General features: G+C 35.3%; 1 long non-coding RNA gene across 6 annotated transcripts in view; it reads left to right on the forward strand.

The window, feature by feature from the left end:
* Positions 1 to 16400, forward strand: part of LOC145683315 (uncharacterized) — a 547679-nt gene extending 531279 nt beyond the window's left edge. For all 6 annotated transcript variants that reach the window (XR_014131031.1, XR_014131027.1, XR_014131030.1 and 3 more), the window contains one exon: positions 16373 to 16400. This is a non-coding gene — a long non-coding RNA (uncharacterized LOC145683315). The remainder of the gene's footprint in view (positions 1 to 16372) is intronic.
* Positions 16401 to 20587: the final 4187 nt, after the last annotated feature.

The following is a 20587-nucleotide window of genomic DNA, read 5'->3' on the forward strand; positions in this document are numbered from 1 at the left end:
TTTCGATACTGCTTTCTCCTTGAGCAGGGTCTATAAATATATTTATTCCTGTTACAGTCTATTCGATTATTACAATAGGATTTGCATCTACTACTGCCGTTATCACTGGTGTTTCAAGGTAATTTAATATAGCTTCGAAGAGAGAGTATTATAAAAATATGGTTACTCAAAAACCTGTGTTTAAGGACGAGTTTATCTTATTAAACTAGTGAATGGAAAATTAACAGGCGAACATATAAAATACATTGTTGATAGAATAAAAATCATAATAATAAAAATCATATATATAACGAGATAACGTCATTACAAAAAATGATCATTTTTTAAAAAGTTTTTCTACAATATATAGGAAATGGCATCACAATTAAAGACGAAAAATAATATAATCATTTTAAAACTTGTTAAATTTCATGATCTGGAGGAAGGAAAATCATACGAATTGATCCTTATGGAATTTGATACCAACAAAATACACTGGAGAAAGAGTATTGGTACATTAAAACCATAAATACAAAACGATATAACCCTGAGATATAATGAAAATACTGATGAAGTTTTGAAAGGGATGAAAACTAAAAAACTGTTTATGAGGAATCATGGAAAAGAGATCTCTCTAATTTTTATAAAATGCATCAACTGTCCTTCAAAAATGAATCTAAAAAGTAACAAATATGATTTAAATTTTTTAAAATTATAAATTGAGGTTAGTATGCAGCCTCAAAAGAAATTCATTCTTAATAATAATTTAAATATAGTTGTGAAAAGTGTGCAAAACGAAACGCAATCAATGGTTGTTTCTTCAGCTTGAACTATGACCAATGGACTGAGTTTAAGAAATCATTTTTTCGCATAGAGAACGACGTTAGCAGAAGATTCAATTACCAGTATCCTACTTGTAATTTTGAGTATGTTTTAAATGTTCTTATGGTTATAAACTCATAACACCCAAGATTTAGACATTCACCACACATAAGGAAAAGTAGTACTTTTGAATGCCATTTGGCTTTTAAAGGTCCATATATAAATAAGAAAGTTATGTGAGTTTTTGTAATAATATCTTTAGAGTTATGCAATCTATAAGACATTCAAAAGACAGTAAATTTATTTCTCTATAGATTTTCGTTTGAATTTTTAAAATCGTTGAATATTTCGCGAACCAAAAACAATTTATTATTTTTTTTTGAGTTTCTGGAAAATGTTATTCTTTAAAAATCTTTTTATGATTTTGCAGTGTTGCAAACTTAAGATCAAATTTGTTACTAGACTTAGTGATTTTTTAATTTTAAGGGTTGGTAACACTTATGGGTCAGCCAAAGACTAATTGCCAAAAATTAAATATCAGCCCTTTACCTCTTATAGGAGCCAAGATATCCACAATTTTCATATTTTTGTTCTGAACTTGCCGGCTAGGTGAACATATTCAAGCAGTTATCCACTTTCCCAACAGATGGTGTTATGTATGATCTTAGTTTATCACTTTGCTAATAGATGGCTGTTGCTGTTACCAAACTTCAAATAGTTATGCGCTTCTCCATGAGATGGCTCTGCCTTTATGAATCAGTTTCTATGGCGTTACATATCATTTATTATATCACTTTGCTAATAGATCGCTCTTGGTGTTGCCAAACTCTTCCAATAGCTAAACTCGTATCTAACAGATAGCTTTGTCTTTATGCATCAATTTCTTCTCGTATGGAAAAGACATTGAATTTTTTTTTTATTATACAGTTCTAGCCAGTACCTCTATTGGTTAGCGCCTGGTTCCGTAAAGCTTCTGGTTTGTAACTGACAACGTAGAGTGAAATCCTTGTCGGGGACTTGCGAATTTATAACTGCTGCCGGGGTATAAATTTGTAATTTCTCAAGGAAGTGTAAAGTGAATAGAACTATACCGCTGTCTTCCATCACAGGTGGCTACAGTGTCCTCACCTCCGACTAAAGTGGGGATGTGGCCGGGCGTCTCTGTTACTTGAAAAATGCAAAAAAAAGGGGGAAAGGGAAAACCTTGCGCCAGGGATAGGATGGGAACAATAGATTGTGAGCTGTGTGCGCGAATGTTGTGACTCTATTCAGATAGGTGACTATACTGAGGCTGAATGGAAAGCCACAAGTGCACTTACAGACACAAAGAAAGGAAGGAAAGTACAAAGAAATTGAACAAAAAATCCTAGGATTCATCTGAGGGGGAAACAACAACAACAAACATCAGCACTGACCTCTGAGATGGATCCTGGATTTCTGCGATGGCACTTTCGCTGAAATAAACTGTGATTTTTTGAACATATTTATTAAACCAATTTTATGATCTCGTGTTAGGGTGCTCCAGCGCTGGTACTGGAATCGTTCAAATGAATCAGTGACAGATCATCAGTTCCATTAAATGCTATATTTATTATAAATTCCTTCTCAGTGAATTTCTGAAATTACTTTTTAACTGATTTTAATGACTCAAGCGTCAAACGAAAGCTTATCAACTGGGGGTTAAAATACGGTAAATGCATTTTGTATAGGATTCCATTGTAGGTAATTAGAGATTCCATTGTAGTTTTAGATGTAAGTTTTTTTATGATTTTAAATGTCATAAATGCCTGCGTGCAAAGCACCCTGCTAAATCTCACTTTAGAATTTTATATGCACTAACCTTCTGTGTTTAATAATATTAGCCAAAGTACTGAGAGAGGAAAAAGTGCGCGAGAAGTTTGGTTTGTATAGTACTAATGACATGTAACAATAATGTAAAACGACTGATCGTAGTGTGTTATCCATAGTTTTCTGGGTCCCTGAGATGAATAGTGATTTACCCAATGATATTTACGTCGAAATTCATCCCCATCTTCAGAGGATGAGAAGCTGGGAGATTTGAAAAATAAAATATTAAAAATTACTGAAATATTTGTCGAACTTATAGTTTTCCGGGTAGAAAAATAATTTCTAATAACTTGCGTAGGTACCTTGGATCCACTTCAAGATTGGCTGTATAATCATATAACTTTCTCACCGTGAAAACAAATGCCCATCTCAACTAGTATATTTATGAAACCATCTTTCGCGATCGAGAAAAATGTGTAGATGTATGAGTAGTCTTTTAAATGAAATAAGACATGTTAAACTCCGAGACGGAATGGGTCGGTATGTCATATGGGTAAAAATTCGTGAGGGGATCCGTTGATCGTGGGTCAATAGGACGTGACCCACTGCGAAGCTCATTCACCGTGCCCCACATTGATCCACCGACACATTCTGCTCAGTGCATTGCAGACATCTTATTTTGAACACTGGTGAATTTGTCTACGTTTTACTTTGAATACATTCATTTTTCTTCTTTCATTTATATCTAAAGAAAAAGGATGTTCAGGCACTTTCAGATTTTGATATTTGCAATTGTAATAATAGGAATTAGATTTACTACTTTCCTTTTGATATGCAGCCTGAGAGTTCATAGAGGAGCTAACTATTGGGAAAATGTTTCATCATAAATATAACCTCTTTAGTCAGTCGAGATGATGGTGTGATTCATGTGTCACAGCTGATGACGATGGGCTTTAATGAATCGGGGTTCTTCAGAATTGTTGAAAGTGGTTTATAGTAAGTCAGTGTGGGTCAGTCTGTCAAGGGGTCACGTTCAGTGGTGGGCCACCGTGGGTAACGGTGGGTCGTGGGTCAGTGTGTAACGGATGACGATGTGCGATGGGCGAGTATGCTGTGAATCAAGTTTTCGTTGATCCGCCATCTCTGGTTTAACATAATAGTAAAGACGAGAAGTTCGGAAGGTACACTTGGGTACACGTGGGCAATTTTGTTGATATGTTAAACATAGATTCTACCCCACCAGAAAACTAAAGTACTGGAACGGTTCACGGTATCATTTCATAGAACTCGAGAGAGAGGGGTTTGTTATATTGGCTGATTAAGACCTCAATAATTTACTCTTCTGCAAAGGAGTTTTTCTTTGTTGTTTCCGTGGCAAAGTCGGAAGAGTACGCGGTTAGTAAGCGTAAGAATGAAGGTTCGGGCCTACCTTAGGGTATTTTCTTTCTTTATTTTTTTTAATGTTTTGTAGACTAACCTCAACATAAATCCATATAGGCAACGTGACATATTTTGGGGGCCTAAGTTTATGGTTCATTGGCGTTCACCATAGCTAACCTGACAGCACTCTTTTCCACGCTATAAGAAATATTATTAAATTTACTATAGGACAGTAGTTCTCAAATTAATTCATATCACGATACCCTTTTCCACATCCTCTTGCAAGCGACCCCGTTAAAATTTTTGTTTTATAATAAGCTTGTGTGAGATTTTTAACATTTAACAGATTTCTATAATAGTAGTATCCATTTCCGGTTTATAGTGAAGAGTGTCGCGCCATGGAGAATCTGTGCCTAGAGCGAGAATATATGACGATGTTCCCATACACATGAGTGAGTTGCCCAGACTAGCTGCAAAGCGCCACCATGGTTGACCGAAACGTAATACAATTTTCAAAAGGAAAACCCTGCTTTTTCTAGATTTTGAGCACTTATTATTACATTTTTTCTTCCATTTCATACACATGCACATGCATTTCCCAACATGAGCTACGCACTTCCTCCTAATTTGGTGCACTCTTTCTTCGGCGCCCAGCGCTGGGCCTCCACTGCACGGCACTGATAGTGAACACAGTAACAGTAATACATTCCATACGATGAAGGTAATGGTTCAAGATGGATATTAAACTCCTTTATTAAAGAGACCATTAAAGTAGCTTATATAAGCTTATAACTTGTTGACTAACTAATAGAATTATCATGCGAATTATCCTTGCAACTGTTTTTCTGTAACGCAAATTTGGTCAAGTTCTGCCTGATGAGGAGAGAAGAATATCCCGGTCTGGTATATGCTGCTATGGAAGATATAATTCCATTTGCTATATCGTACCTTTTGCGAAAGTTGCTTCTCTCCAATGATGAACATTAAAACAGAGAAATGAAATCGTCTATCACTTGAAAATGGATTGATAATGTTCGTCACGAAGACTAAACCGGATATTGCTACACTAGTAAAATCACAGTATTCTTACGCATCTCGTTAGGTTGCAATTTTAATTGTATTTGAATATGCAGGTTTTGTTGCATTTGTATTTTTCTGGTATTTCAATACACAGTTTAGTTTCTTACCATACTTTTTCCTTTAAATAGGTTTTCCAACAACTCTGCACTCTTTAAAAAAATTTTACTAGACTCACTTTTTGTTGTTCATTACAGGATCTATTAAAAATAAAAGTATGCCTACCAGAACGAAAGTCAAAATAATATTTAAAAAAATTCCTGTGTTAGATACTAATTATATTTATCTCTTCTGCTGAACTTCGCGACCCCTATTCAACCCTCTCGCCACCACCAGGTTCAGAAACCCTGCTCTAGGCTTACATGAATTCTTTTGCAAAATACACACACACACACACACGACCATACATACGTTTAATATGTTAAATGCAGATAAGAGAGACTTGAGAGATAGTGATTAAGGCATTACCGCTAGTCGTTTGTCTTGAACCGGGATCCGATTTTGGATATGCTCTCCCTAGATTACATGGTGTAATGTGAATATTGAAAAGTTACCTGCAAATGAAAATAGCTGCAAATAAATTCATTACATAACTTATTTATTGGTATTACACGATATTCTTAATTTGTATTTAATATTCACACATAACATACTGACGCTCTGTCAAGACGTCAGATGTTATATTTTAAACCAAATAATTACTTATGTAGTGAAATAATTTTCTCTATCTATCTATCTACACACACACACACACACATATATATATATATATATATATATATATATATATATATATATATATATTGGTTGCGTTCCAACTGCCATATGTCTGTAATTTATATTTATTGTTGCTATCGGGATTTTCTGGCTGCCGTATGCGGTGGTCCAATCAAAACCCTTGTTATTCGCTCTCAGTCATTCGAAGACCTAAAATCATACTATACACATAAACAGTTTATGGTTGTGAACTGGCAGCGTCTGGTACTTCTGCTTATCAAGATCAAAAAGTGGTAGAAAATAGTATTTCTAAAAAATAAATTTAGTACTGGTACTGGTACTAATTGGACAGATACTGGTAAGAAACACATTCATTTGTATTTCGTGCACATTCCGCATTTAGCGCCACTGTGGCACAACGTATATTGTAACTGTATAGGATCTTTTAGGCCTATCGGTGTGACGACCGAAGCCATGTTGCCAGCACTGGTTGTGATAAGACAATGCTGTGCTGCTTTTGCCTCCTTCCTTCTTGTTCTTCTTTGTCATTCTTTTTCCTCGTTTGTCATTTATGAGGCGAAAATCTGTTTTGCACGTTACACACGCTGAAGTGAATAAATTAGTTTAACTATTCAAAAAATGAAAAAATAAAACTTTACATGTAAGATTAAATATATATTAGTCGAGAACTTAACTACTCATAGTGTTGATTACAGATTTCCTAGCGGGAGAAATATCATTACAATAGATGTGTAAAAGCAGTACTGCGAAATTACAGGTAATTAACATTGAGCTAGTTAGGATTTAATATTTATTACATAATTTTCCCGGGCGGGAGAAGGGATTGAAGAAACGGATGGTGAATATAGTACTGCCTAAATCGTGGAAACCCTGGATGAAATACCATGGAGAGAACGTAATCACGGGCAATCACTGACTGCCATTTCAATTATGTGTTTTATGATCTTATGTCATTGTCCCTATCCTTCCCCTTTTCTCAAACCTGGCACAGATACATATTTTCTATGCACAAGTTTTGTGCTGGTTTTCTGAGGAAACCCAGAGTTTTGTGCTCTCATTGTTTTCGAGTTAGTTGATTACTTAAATTTAGGAGCTCCTTTCAATAGCGAGGTTATAAGTTGTACCTACTTCTTAAAAATTATGTGTACTTGCAATGTAAGAAATAAACACAAATTACAATTAATAGAAAATCATAAATCCCGCAGAAAAGTTTAAGAACATGAAAAATTACAGAAATCTCTCTGTCGCCCTCCTATGTCATGGTGCTGTTAAAAAAGGATCTTTTGAAATACTAAAAAACTCTATATTTGCACCTACAATGTTGGTGGGGAATAGAGTAGTTTTTTTTCTGAATGCATAAGTTTATATTAATTAAATTCAAAATTTGCATTCTAATTTCTTCTAACACAATATCTAAAATATCACTCCTGAAAACTATTGATTCGACTTTAATGTTATGTTCGATCACTTTTAAAATGGAACATTTCCCATCTCCTCAGGAATGACCATAGAACGGCATTTAAACTGTCATCATACATCTCAGCGACTGACTATGAATTCAACACGAATATCGATCTTTGAAATAATTTTTAAAATGTCACCCGATCCCCAATCCATAGGGTGCTAGGGCTTCGTTAGCTTTACGAGTGTTTTTTTTTAGATTGTAAGTTTAAAATATGTATCAAATTTAGTTGGAATTTACTTTAATAGAGGCCACTCTTGAGCCGGAAATGCCAGAAATCTACCTCGTCCGTTATAAGATTGAACACTATAGAGCTAAGCCAATACCAGATAGCTAATAACGGTTTTGCCAATCGATTAAGCGCTCTAAGAATGCCTATCATCTCTATTCTTAACCTATAACTAAAACAGGAAATGGTAGGGATTATACAATTCATGTTTTTTAACATTATCAGTTAGTCATAGCAGGAATATAATTATGTCAACAATCCAATCTCTCTGCTAACAGAGGAATGGTATAATTCCGATTTCATTATTAATTGAGAAAATATTGCGTGAGCGTTCTTAGTGTCTTCACCACAGCTTATTCAATAATAAACTTCTGCTAGTTGGGGATTTTGCTCTCAGACAGCAAATTTGTTCGGTCTGAGGCTTTGCATCTCAAACCTTCAATCATATTTGCCCTGCCTACCGTCTTGCACTTCAAATACTTGCAAGTATACTGACTTTCATTTCTAATAGTTGTGTGCTTCCCTCCGTGGCCACCACGATTGTTCGGCCTATGTCCTTGCACTTTATAAATATGCAAGCATCCAATTTCACTTCAAATACCTATCTCCAACTTTTACGGTATCCCAAGATATATATATACATGTTAATATAATAATTACTGTAATCACCACCTCTTTTCTTTTCCAAACCCTTCTTCCTTTCTAGATCACAATCAAAAAGGCTTAAATATGTATCTAATTATTACGACTACGCAGTAAGATTTATAATAATATTATACAGTTAGACGTTCGTCCGACTGTCCATTACACCGCACGAAAACTCTTGAAAAATCCGAATTTAACTTCTGTTTTTTGCAGTTGACAGCTAGAGTAATTATCTCCAAAGACTTCGTTAATAGTGGTGGATAAAAACCAGGACTGTTAGAAATAAACCGTTCTTGCTTTCAACGTTGATCACTGTAGTTCAAGAAGGTTGATAGATAGTAAGAAACGGTTTTCGGCAGTCGATTTTGCATCCCAAGAATACCTTCCTTCTCCAACCTTAATACTGTATCCAAACCAAAAGAGGTAGAAATACAATATTAGGGTGTAATGTAAAGTAAGAAACGTGTTACTTTTAAGTAATGTTTCCTAGTAACACATTATATTTTTCCAACTAACTGTAACGGTAACACGTTACAAATTTTATGTAATGTAGCTAGTCTGAAAAACTTTCTTCGTTACATTTCGATTTTTTGAAAACAAATATTTCTTTCCTGTAAAAATATTTTTTTAAAAGAATACAATAATGGAACATGAACTACGTAGCCCTATGTCAGTGACCGATAGTCACCGACACAGAGAGAAACAAATAAGATCATTGTACCTCTTACTGTTTTTGGAAGATAATAACAACCTCAGGGAAATCACATGTACTGATTGCAAGCACCTGGAAAATCTGGTCATAGATTTGACAACTGCAAATCAACATTCAATGTATGAACTACTACTACAATTGTACCGGAAATCTATTTTACTTTAAATTGTGTTATTTTTGTAAAGATGGAGAAGGAAAATATTTTACCGTTCTAACATTTGAAAGAATACTTTTCCTTAAAACCTTAGGATAATGCTGGATAGATACATAATAATTTAACAGAAAAATATAAAGCAGTCATTTTTTCTAAAGCATAGGAATAGGCAAGAGAAGAGCTAAAGCACGACTCGACTCGAATTCAAGTTAAGTTTCAACTAGAGTCTAAGGTAATTTTCTCGAGTCGAGTTCGGAACCGATTCACAGTTTTTGACTTCGAGTTTCGACTCGACTGGAGTTTGAAAATGGGTCGCTCGTTCAGCTCGTTTTAGCCTGATTACACTGGTAAATGAAAGTCATGAGAAATGAAAGCAAGAATACTGAATACTTTTAGGGTTGCTCATGAGAGGGAACTGCTCGCATCTCGTCTCGTCCCGTTAACAAGACCCCAAGAGATTTTTATAACGAGCGTACTTCGGTTCGACTCAACTGAGCGGTGGCTGAACCCACCTTGCTTCGGGTGAACCATCGGCTCGAGCTGGCTTGGGTGGAATGAGCAATCTGCTCGCTTCAGGTCAACTGAGCCGAAGGTTCTAGCAGGCTTCGTTGGCTTAGCTGTTGGTTCGGATGATTTCTCGGTTCGGCTCGATAGTGAATGTGCTGCTTAAGTTGTCAATTCAAAACCTGGGCCGAGCAGTTTTGAACATATTTGGGCAGCGCCCTATAACTTTCAACGTTCTCATCATCCAACAATAGTATGCAATCATTGTGGTATTACATCTGCTTTGATATCTGATCTTCATTTCAGAAATATATTTGTGAAATTTTTCCCCTTGCTCTTCACTTTCCTCGTCAATTCTAACAAGACAAAGGTAGAGATGAGACTGTAGAATATGTATCTTGCGGTTTATGTTACACCCAAGTGCGCAAAAATGGAACAACATATCTTCTACAATTGTTACATAGGGTGTTTATTGTTTGCAAGAAAGTTACGTACAACATTTTTTTTGTAATTTATCCATGTGTTCTTTTAAAATTTGATCATTTAATTTTCAAATAGTTCATCTACTAACCAATTTCCAATTTGTTGCCTTGTAAAATTCCCTTCCGAAAGTTTTGCTGCACTCAGTGATAGAAACGTTTAAACTATATATTGAACACACTGTCCATTCTTGTCCACAACTTGCACAAATTGCTTCATAATTCCTAGTTTCAAATGAAATGGTGGAAGTAGTATTTTATTGCGATCAATTAGTGGAAAGTGCATTGTACTTTTCTTTCCTTCTAACCCACAAACCACAGTACTGAGGTCCCTCTCTCACATTTCAGTGCTTCTTTCTGGCCCTACTATTCCATTCACATAAAAAGCATGGGTATTTTTTATCCTAGCTGCATTCCTATTAGAAGACCTATGACTTTGAAGTCCCTGAAAACAGAAAAACCGTGTTCTCAGTATTTTATTTTAGAAAGTATTAATTTCAAGTTATTGTACGTTTCTTCCCATGTAAGAGAATATGATACAGGAATTGATCCAAGTTTGTTTCCTTTATACAGAGGAACTCTTTTTAGGCCGGATTTGAAAGCACCTGTAAAGAGTCTCCAAACGGATGCATCATAAGATGCACCCAGTGCATCCACAACAGCTGGAATGTTGTTGCAGAACACTAACCCACTTCTTCAGTGCAATAAGGAAGAAATTCTCTCTCTCGATGTCTATACTATGAGTAATGTGTCCCACTAGCCAAAAGGTTTTTCGATCGAAGTCTAGACCCAAGAACTTCTGTACTCTTTTCTCTTAGATTTAAATCTCGAACAAGATGTTGATTCTGTAAACGGCAGTGGAATCGTGCTAGAATAGTTGCTATGGTCCTCGCATGGGCACATGTATCACTAATACTAGATGATCATAAAATATCCATAGATGCTAGTGGATTGGGAATCGGTAGATTTTCACAATGAATAACGGTCCGAATTTCTGAAGCTACGTTATCCAGATACAGATTACCCTTATTGTTCTTCGCATTGTACCCTTCATCCTTTATTGCACAGAAATAACAGTCATCAGGGTGGTTTAGAGGCTGCCTCCACACCATAGGTATTCCGATCTGCATTCCTTTCTTTTTACGTTGCTCAGGATCTCAGTATCTCTACACATATTCCACACACACCATGAGCTGCTCACGATTCATCTTGACCACTTAATTTGATACCAATAAAAGCCATTTTTTATGAAACTTTTAATAGTCTCTATTAGAACATAGTGTAACTGCCACACACATAACAGAAAATATCAGGGTCATTCAAACATTTACGGGATGTCATTTTCTAACAATTGAGTCACTGCACTAACCAGGAACACAGAACACTACCAAAATAAGTACCAGCATATTAAAATACTTTAAAACATATTTGCTAACTAGTTTAGGTCACTACACATTAACTAAAAGAACACAACACTGGCAAAGTAACCACAATAGAATGCTTTTTAAATTAGCTAGCTTCAGTCAAAGCCCTTCAACCAGAAACACAAGGCACTGCGCAAATAAATATTTTTTTACTTCTTCAGAAAATCAAAGAACAACGCAGAACTCTCAAAATTACTACACGTACCGCGTTAACTCATACTGCAACAAATATTCAATACGAATATGGATAAGTATATAGGCGTGCAAATATCAAAATCAAAGTATGTTAACAACAGCATGTCAACACAATACAAAATAAGTGTTTATATTATTTTTATACATATTCAGTTGCAAAATGCAAGATTTGTAACATAAAGTACATGTATGTTGTTATGTTTAAGTAGCGCCATCTTGGGAAAACAATTGAAACGACATTTTCTTCTCCTAAATGAAATAAAGTAATATGTTATAGCTTTGTGCAAAAACTGTACGTGATAGAAACAGTCTTCAGTTTCGGAAAGAGCATATCAAAATTATTAAGAAACAGCTATTACCTTCCAGACAAGCAAACCCATGCTGACCAGTGTTATTAAATAAATAGGCAAAGATCTTATCAGTGTAAGAATATTTATTTGATGGCAAATTTAAAAAATCTTAGTTCATTGTGAAAGAAGTACACGTTCCTAATTTAATACTAGCTTAGTATCTACTTATATCCTGGTGTTATACAAATGTGTCACTGATTTTCCCTTATGAGATTTCCTAAGTTTAAATTTAGATGAAAGTGACTGAGATTATTAAATGCTAAAAACAAGATGAATAATTAAATTTTATATATTTGAGCACTTCAGTATTTGTGCATATCAGGTGTTTCCATAAACAGATCATAGACATTAGACTTAAGAAGCTATTAAAACAATATGCTTAGCATTAAAACAAAACAGTGTCTTATATATATAATATACGTATAGGAAATATACACGCATATGTGACATACAAGTATACAGTCAATATATAATAAACAATTACTATATAAATCATACAATATGAAAAACTTTTATCTTTGCATTGAAAATCCATTCAAAATCTCGATAAACTGAGACTGAAATAAGTAAGTGAATTGTAGTGTTCCGGAGTATCTATCTTGAACTTTGAGCCCTATGGATTCATTTACTTTCAAATTCTCCCTTCCCTCTACTCTGCATGAAATATTTCCATTTGTGACGTTATTTTTTCCAGACAAATATTGAGCACTTTCTTTTATAACAAATATTGAATGTACCTCCAAGAAAGTTCTATCAGCTCCTTTTGACGTCACTACCTTGATGCCAAATTAGTTAATCAATTGATGTCAGCAGTTCCAGTCAATTGACTTAATGCATTCGACATTGTATCTGCTGTACGAGGCGATATGTAACCTCCGACTCTAATATTGTACGTAACAAGAACAATTATTTCTCTCTATTTGAGACAATCTGAGTATGATACTGTTTTCAGCATGAAATACTGTAGTTGGAATACCGCTGTACAAAGCACAGTAACATACAAAACGAAGTGTGAAATGCTTCATCTTGTAATCACCTTCCTCACTTCAAGCTCTATTTTTGTTATGGAGAAGGACGCAGAGGCGGTTGATATTTACGAAAATACTCCTGCAAGTTCTGAACTACACGCAAAGTTCCCTTTTACCAGCGGATAAACGCATATCCAGACGAAGGATTGGGCAACAAACAAGCCAGTATTGCCTCATGGTTCATGGAGTTAACGTCAGAAACCATTTCGATGTCGTTCCAACAACACGTTTAATAGACGCCAGCACTCAGCAAATAGATCTAGCTAAGCTTTGTGCCGCACTTGAACGGAAGGCATCTGCATAAACGACACTGATAAATTAAAATTAACGTTATTATATTTTAACATTTCGATAACAGATTCCTAAATTTAAAAGAAAACAATTATCATATTGCTCCCCTCAATCTCTCTTGCTCTGGAGATATACTTTCCATTGCCCTGTATTCATTTTCCATAATACTACAGCAAATGGTCTTATAATTATGTTTTAATTCTAAATTCCGTGCTATTTTGACTTATGGTGCTGCCAAAACCCCACATAATTGAAAAATACGATAGAAATATCAATTTATAACGAAACGTAATATTGATTTTCATTTTTAACAGAGCTACCTTCTAATGTCGTTAAAGATTAAGTGCTGGAAGGGCAAGCAACAGTGCAAATGAAAGCAGTCGTACGTAAGCCTGTGTCACGGCTGTCCGATGGTTATTTTGTCTCCTGAACGGGAGTAATTCCCCTGCTTATTCATCTATAAAGAAATAAGGATTTTAGCCATAAGTGCAATTCTGCTTAGCGAACCTACTATATATGGCGAGGACTACATTCTTATGTCTTCTTGTTTCCCTTTGGGACTTTCTGCCTCAAATCGTATTCACAACGCTAATTACGAGTGACATGCAGCCGATTTACTTGAATCCGGCCTCCATGCATTAGATACGGACCTCAACATTATGACCTCACATATTAAGGCTCGGAACGGTGGCATTCACATACGAAAACTGTTCCTCTGGTCGGCTGGGTGACAACTAAAAGACACGGTATTTGATTGATCTGGTGAATGTGTTGCTATATGCCATGAGTTTTGTAGTGCCCCTATCTACCTGTCTCCTGAAACGAACCCAAACCAATCTGTCAAAAAAATAATTAAAATCACCTGATTGCTTGAGACTCACTCGAAGAGAACTTTTGGTTGAGGGACCTACGGAGGAAGCAGGATAACTGCCGAGTCCTCTTTAAAATATAATCTTTGATCCTATATAGTGATACTCAATTAAATAATCAACAATAAACAAAAAAATCAGATATTCATACAATAATATTATTAAAACCAAATATGCGAAGTTGAATATTCAGCCAAGACCTTAGACAACTGTGCATTCACTGTCAACAAAACACAACATTGTCAAAATAGTCCAAAGAATAACAATCTCGTCAAATAAAAAAAATGTCTTTAATTTACTGTCAGCAGTTCAATCTTTCTCTCAAGTTTCAAACTCTGTTATTAATTATAAATCTCACGTCTAAACAGAAGATATTAAGATGTTGGTAAAATTCTGATTTGAAACTATTATTGTATTTGTAATGGGATTATATTAATAATAAAATCTTTGTACTATATCATAAGTCATTAATTATGGTTGAGAATTATTAGTTTTTCACGAACGTTATAGTCATTTTCAAATAAGATTTGTCTTCATAATTTTCCCGGGTATTTCACTTGAATTGTCGATCATTTCCATGACTATTTATTTGATGGAATATTACAATGGTTTTCTATAGACAGTGGGACATTTATTAAAAGCCAGAGTTATGCGTGATTGCTTCTAGGATTAGAAAGTAATTGATTAGTCGTTTGAGAGATTCTCAATGTTCACAGAATTTTAATAATACATTATCTGAACCAGGACTTTAACAGATAACTTTAAATTTACGGATAACATGTCCTTTGCTGGGAATTAAAGCATTTTATGTGTGAATTTCAACTTTATGTTCGTATGTGAATATATGGTCATTTAAAGAACAGCCACATATTCACCACCTCGATATCGTCTTTTCAAAATTTTAATATAAATTGTCTTTTTATGTCTAATGTATTACTGACTTATATATATATATATATATATATATATATATATATATATATATATATATATATATATATATATATATAGGGTGAGCACAGAAACAGTATCTGATTTTAAAATGCCATATAATTAACATTTAATTGAATACTTACATGAAATTTTGTACAGAGTTCAGTAAACTCAAAATATTTTCCGATCTATCTTTTCAGAATCCTAGTTCTGACCAGGTCAGCTAGAGGGCAGTATCATCAAAAATGGCGTTCACCCCACAGCAACGAAACTGGTACGTTTTAGAATTTGAAAGAAACAAGCAGTTTTGTGAGAGTGCAGCGTGATTTCCAACGAAAATTTAATGCTCATCCACCCACACACAAATCCATTGTGAAGTGGCATAGAACGTTTATTGAGACGGGGTGCATTTGTGATCAAAGGAAAGGACATTCAAGGCGACGTTCAGTCTCCGAGAAAACTGTGGAGCGCGTAAGAGCAGCCTTCGTACACAGCCCACAGAAGTCTACACGTGAAGGTAGCAGAGATTTGCGGATACCACAAACAACAGTAAGTGTATGCACCTCCACTACCAGCAACTCTGAACGATCTCCAAGAACGTATCAGTGAAATTGTCAACTCCATCAGTCCGAATATGCTCCACAAGGTGTGCTTGGAGCTAGATTACCTCCTCGATATTCCCCGCGTTACAGGTGGCGCGCACATCGAGTGTTTGTCATTTCAATTATTGCTACAAAAACTTTTGAGTTTATGTATCACTGTTCAAAATTTCAGCAAAATATTCCTTCGCATATTAAATTTACACTAATTTGAAACCTGGGACTGTGCTCACCCTGTATATATATATAGGGTGGTGTGGGGAATTACAGGAGACAAAGCACTTGCGATTGCCAAAATTGGACCGCCAAGCCAATCTAAATTTCACATCCCACTGCAATGCGCTCTATCGAGTCATCTGAGGTACCCTGTAGTCAAGCGGACTTAGATGAACAAAATATATATTACTCGTATTTTACCGCTAAGTACACCAGAATCATGAGATATCTGGCTGACCCAGACGATATCTGGTTGAATAAAGCTCATTTCAAACTTTTACAGTCAACAATATATATAACAAAATACCTTTCCCTCTCTGAGCAGGCATGTACAGATGGCGCTAACAAGGAAGAGGATCATTCTCAAGATACTGCTTCACTTATTCACCACCACTTCTGAAAATCTTTGTAAGTAGTGATATTCTCTGATCGCCCTATAATTATGTTGATACATATGTTTTTTTTAAGGAGCTTATATTATTTCTCTTTATGTTACAGAGTGTGTCTGCCGACACGACATCTGGGGTAAGTACTTATAGTCATTCACTTGCTTTTCTTGTTTAGCAGTGAAACTGTGATTGTTCTTTTACTTCTATAGTCTCATACAGAGTCCTAACGAAAATCACCCACTGCATCGTTTTTTTGATGCGGACGGGCTATAAAGCTATTCGTCAAATTTGGGATATTCTACCACATACTGAAACGTGTATTTGATACAGTTAATGAAATTTGTACCCACTCATCAATATCTCTTGTTTTGTTTCTGTCCACTTTTTGAATACAGAGCGGCAAAGTGTAGCTTTCGTATGCCACTATAGACAAAATTTTCTATTCACTATCTGCTTTCTTTATCTGGAGGGATTTTACAACTTTGCGTGTTTTCACGCTGTTCCGTGCCTTATGTCCATGTATATCAAGGGTATAATACTCGAACTTGTCACGTACTAAGGACTTTTTTAAGTGCCTACATAGGACGAACGGAAAATATGGAATTAAAATCGCACATACATATGGTACTATAATTTTCTAAGAGAGTACATAAAAGCCTACTTTGAAAGTGACTTCCATACTTTTTTCGATACTGTCATTTATCGATGTTTAGCGGCCCACACCGCTTTGGTTCTTTGCCTGTTATCTTCATTTCCATGTAGGTAATATTATTGACAAGACCAAAGATCTCAGAACATTCGTTGCCTTATTTCACGGTTGTCTGCACAAGTATTCTTTTTTTAAACTCCTTAATCTTATGGACACTTCCTTCTACGCCGTGTTTTCTATCGTTTTTCGACGGGAACACTTTCTTGATTTTTTCCATTCGCTCAGCCGCGTTAGTATCAGCCGGTGACTTGAACATTCAAAACCGGCGAAGTATCATCATTGCGAATGATTTCTCTTTTGGGTTTATTTATTTCATAATTTTGAAGAAGGAAAGGAAAGGGAAAAGGGACGTGAAACTAAAACAAGGGATTGAGCAAAATTAAAAGATAAAACGAACAAACAAAAAAAATAACTAAACTTAACATTTGCTTAACTCTACTCTCATTTCTAGTCTTGTGAGATTTTTTTTCTTTTATTGAGTTTGAGTTTGTTCCGTGTGTGTTGTTTTGAATGTGATATGTTTTGAGTTTCGGTGGTTACCATTTGGTTATCTCCTTCTTTCTTCTTTTCTTCAGGTTTTTACTCTGTATGTTTGGTGTTCTGGTTTCTGCCTGCATTTTTCTCCTGTGTGTTTTATTTCATGTTTTCAATGTTTACACTGGCTTTTCACCTCTATATATTTCCTCTTGTCACTATTCTACATCAACACTACACTACACTCACTACCGACATTGTCACTGACTGCTTCTGATGAAATCACTACTATCAGCAACCCATACTTACACTAAAAAACACAAACACTACACTTACTTTTATCTAAATTTTCATATTTTCAAAGTTTTAATCTGCTTATCCTTCTATATAAGCGTTTCCTGTTACTTTTGCTTTGATGCTTTAGTGCTCTCAGTTGCGTATCATTGTCAGCTTCCACCCATTTGTTCTGGCTGGAGGTCCAGGGCCCACTCAGAGCACTTAGTGCAGGCCCTGGTCCGTTTTATCCTTCGGCCGGCACGCCCGGAATGGGCCGTCCTATTGGAGAGTGTTGCTCTATGTTTTCTTTCTGAAACACTATCCTCGCTTCCCCTCCACTCGTGCACTCACGCAACATTCACTCTTCCACCATAGTTCCTTTCCAAACTGAGATGCTGGAGGTGCAGCACGCATTCTGGTCCTCTGCGAAAGCGCGGTAATCCAGTGCTTAGTTTCCAGGAGTCTTTTCTCCGGTCCGAGGACTTCTTCACATATTCTTCCACTTGCACTCGTTCTTCTATTTTTCTTCTGTAAGTTTTTCGTCTTAGTTCGGAGTATTCGTTTGTCAAAATTTTCGATTTTTGCAGTCTTTCTATACTTCTACTATTTCATTCAGCGGTTTTTTTCTTATTTTAGTTCTTAGTTCTAAAATTGCTTATAATAATGGAGACCACATGACATGGTGCTCAGGAGTTCCTTCTTCTCCGCATTCACACATTGGACAGGGCTGTAACTTGATTCTGTGGAGGTTTTGTTCGTATGGTCCATGGCCTGAAAGGTAATAAACCTATCCATATATTGGATTTAAATGTTTTACTTTTAGTCTGTCGACGATACTAGAAAAGATTCTATGTAATCGTTGCGCACCACTGTATTTCTGTCATTGTTTAACTCATAGTTGTAATATGTTGTCATTAATTTCTTTTTCATCTTTTAGATCCCTGTTAAAAAAGAATCTTTTCTCTTCTTTTCTTAATCAGTAATTAGTTGCCCTTTTCAATAACACATGATTCATTGGTTGGATACCAAGGATTATACACAGTGCGCTATGTGAAGTAGTGTTAAAAGCTCCAGACATTCTGATTAATAGGTTTCTTTGTGGTCTATTGGTTTGGTTTTTGTAGGTCTTATTTCTTAATAGTGTATCCATCCGAACGCTGGATGCGTACGCCATGGTAGCTGACAAAATAGTTTCTTGGTATAGTCTTAGTATTTTTAATGGAGCTTTTATCTGTTTCTTACAATAGTGGTCAATTTATTCGCTACACTGTTTCTCCTTTTTACTATATATTTCAAATGTTCATCAACTTTTAGTCTATCGTCTAGAATTATGCCAAGGTATTTTATGCTTTGCACCCGTTCTACTCCTACCCCATTTAATTTTATGGTCGGATTTCTTTGTAGTTTAGTGCCTAAAATAAGATATTTGTTTTTAAATGATATCCTTAATGTACCCTCCATACTCCATTCTTCAAGTGTTTCTACTATCTTTTTAACTTTTTCTTCTAATTCTCTTCGGCTGTTTCGTGATGTTGTTAATACGACGTCATTGGCGAATGCCACTATTTTATCGACTTCTTTATTTTTGTTTATTTTTTCCAAGCATGGTTTTCATTCTATGTCCCATAGTAGGGGTCCTAATATTGATGCTTCCGGGCATCCTTTCTCTGTTTTAATTACTAAATCGCTCTCTTCATTGGGTATTATTCTTTTTCTTGTTTTCTAGCTAGTTTCTTATCAGATTCAGTACGTATTCAGGCATTTCCATTTTTTTTTCATTTTCAATCAAGGAAACTAAACCATAAATTATAAAATACTCCTTCTATGTCAATGAAGAGCGTTAATACATATTTCTTTTCGTATATCTTCTTTTCGACATCAGGTAGAAGAGTATTTATGGCATCTTCTGTTGATTGTCCTACTCTGAATCCAAATTGTAGTTTGTCTTCAGTTACTTTTCTGTACTTTTGGAATCTGTTAAATGAACTGTTTAATATAATCGCTTGAAAATGTATTATTAGTTAATCTTTATTTATTTTATTTATTTAACGGCAGAGTTAAGGCTATATTTGCCTTTTCTTACACTCAACCTAATAAAATTTACACAAGATATACGTACTACTATTGTCGTCTAAACCATAAAAATTAGAATTACTACATTAATGCATATGTACATACACACATATATAACCCTACACACGAATATGCTCCCTTGCATACCCCCTCCCCCGCCATACCTTCATACTATTAATCATAAAAAAAACAAGAAAACTATACATACAGCGTACTACCTTACATTCCCCCCTCCCCCATACCTTCCCACAAACCTAGTATTATAGATACATACCTCAAGTTTCTGTTTATATTTGGTTGCTACTGCTCATCTTTGTGAACAAAGAAAAAAAAACATCATTCCCTGAGATTGGTGTACATTGGCTGAGGCTATCAGATATTGCTTCAAATTTCTTTTGAATGTCGCAATTGAGGGTGAATTCCTTATATCTGGTGGAAGTCTGTTCCATTCTCTAATACCAGAGATTGTGAATGAATTAGCCATTTCATTCGTATTATGACGAGGTATTGACAACAGTGTTGATCTGCTAGAACGAGTATCACGATTGTGGCTATCTCTAACATACTGTAGTTTATTATAAAGATATATAGGCACACCAAGTGTCAAAACTTTAAATAAAATTATCATTGATTGGTATATGTAGCGAGCTTGGATATTTAGCCAGCCCAATTCATTAAAAAATGGCTTCAAGTGATCAGAACGTTTAAGATTAAAAACAAACCGAACGCATGCATTCTGAACCCTCTGTAACTTTCTTAGCGCTTCTTTATTTACATTGCCATAAGCTCCAA

The sequence above is a fragment of the Thermobia domestica genome, chromosome 4 (genome assembly GCF_964235325.1).
Source record: "Thermobia domestica chromosome 4, izTheDome1.hap1.1, whole genome shotgun sequence".
Taxonomy (NCBI): Eukaryota; Metazoa; Arthropoda; class Insecta; order Zygentoma; family Lepismatidae; genus Thermobia; species Thermobia domestica.